This window comes from Cephus cinctus, unplaced genomic scaffold (genome assembly GCF_000341935.2).
Source record: "Cephus cinctus unplaced genomic scaffold, Ccin1 Ccin1_scaffold0118, whole genome shotgun sequence".
Lineage (NCBI taxonomy): Eukaryota > Metazoa > Arthropoda > Insecta > Hymenoptera > Cephidae > Cephus > Cephus cinctus.
Genome location: NW_014332853.1, coordinates 39,105 through 40,980, shown reverse-complemented (window position 1 = coordinate 40,980; position 1,876 = coordinate 39,105).

The following is a 1,876-nucleotide window of genomic DNA, read 5'->3' as shown; positions in this document are numbered from 1 at the left end:
TCGTACTGTTTCTCCAAGTCAACAGACACCTGCAAAAGTCAAACCACTAGCTGTTGTTGAATATAATGTAGGAAGTGTGGTATAGATTATTCCGACCAAATGGTTTCTTATGCCACCACAATTAGAAAAGGAATCAAGTGGTACCGAAAGCTTGGCATTCAACTACTTCTGGGAATTTCTGTTGTAAATGCTTTGACGGTTTACGAAATTGCAACAAAGAAGGATGTAAATATGAGAAGATTTAGGGAAATATTAGTTGCAAAATTATTTAGGTTGACTGAAAATACAACAAATCCTTGTCTTCGTCGGAGTCAGCATAATATCGCCGTTCGAAAAAATGATTCCGGAGGAAGCATTAGACGCGCATGCAAACAATGTTATGCGGATAAAAGTCGTCGAATGAGCAGATCAAAGACACGAGAGAATTCAAAGAAAACAACAACTTATTGTCCAAGTTGTCCCGACCAACCCCAGCTTTGTATAGAATGTTTTAAAATTTTGCATTCTAAATAATTTTCTTAGTAAAACATTTTCGTATTACTTCTATAACAATAGTTTACACTAAAAACAATTCTATTATAAAGTTAAGTTATATTAATAAATATAGTTTATATTAATTAATATTCAATAGTTTTGTTACTTCCTCTGCGAAATATCTTTTTAAACACATACGAATGTTCTGCGCAAGTAGTCAAATAAGCGTCACCCCAATACGGGTGACGCGGCCCGATCAGAAACTTTACTGTCATCCGAATACGGGTGACGTGGCAATCAACGTGTTAAGATCAGCAGAAGATTGGAAAGGAAAAGGGGGGTACTTGTTGTTGAGGATACAGATCTATTTGGACACGATGACAACAGATCAAGCAACGACTGCATATTTGATGATCCATTGACTTCAATGCATTTATCGACAGCGCTCATCGATAATATTATTTTACACAATACATATCTGGGTGACCATTCGTACAGTAAATTAAAGGAAGCAGACACCAATTTGAACAGCTGGGCGAACGAAACACCATACACCAAGTACGACGGTATCTTACAATCGGTTCAGAACGAAGGAAAAAAAGTATCGAGTAACAAAATGGCCACAGAACACAAATTGACTTCGACAACGAACAGTGTAACAAATACTTCAGATTCTGAATGGCATGCAATTCAGTGATTTTTGGATAAAGAAATAATATTAAGTCCTGTTGCGGTGCCAGATTTAGACATATGACGCGGCATTGAAGACAGTTGACGTTTCAATCGATTCTAAGAATGAAATCACGTCGACGTTTAATAAACAGAAAGCATCGGGATTCAACGACGCAGCAGCAGAAACACAGAGCAGAGTACCATCGACTGCAACCGACGTTCGATCCATATGTCATGTGAATTTTCAGCTTCATTTGAGTGACGAAAAAATTGCGAGCATGAATGTAGACACAGAAAATCAATTGAAATCAACGTATCAAAAATCCAGCAAGTATTTTAGATCGTTTCCGGAACTTCGACATAGAAATACTCTCGTTAAGAAAAAAAATAAGAAGCCGTAACTACTACCGAATGATTCGAAATGCCGCCTGGTAAAAATCAACGAGCTGCAGTATTTTGTGACAAATAAATGTCCTTTTAAGTCACTTGTACAGATTCTAATGATAGCTGCAATCGATAAAGTTCATTATTTCAATTTTGTGGAACAATCAACGAATAGCACTTAAATTCGTTCATAACTTAATCGAAAATGGCGTGACTTTGTAATGAGCCTAATGTTAATAGTAGTGACATCCATAAGATAATAGCAAAAGCTAGTCCTACTAAAGTTTATATTTCTTAAAATTTGTCCTGTTGCTGCCTGGTTTCGTCCCTTTCTGTCTCGGACTTC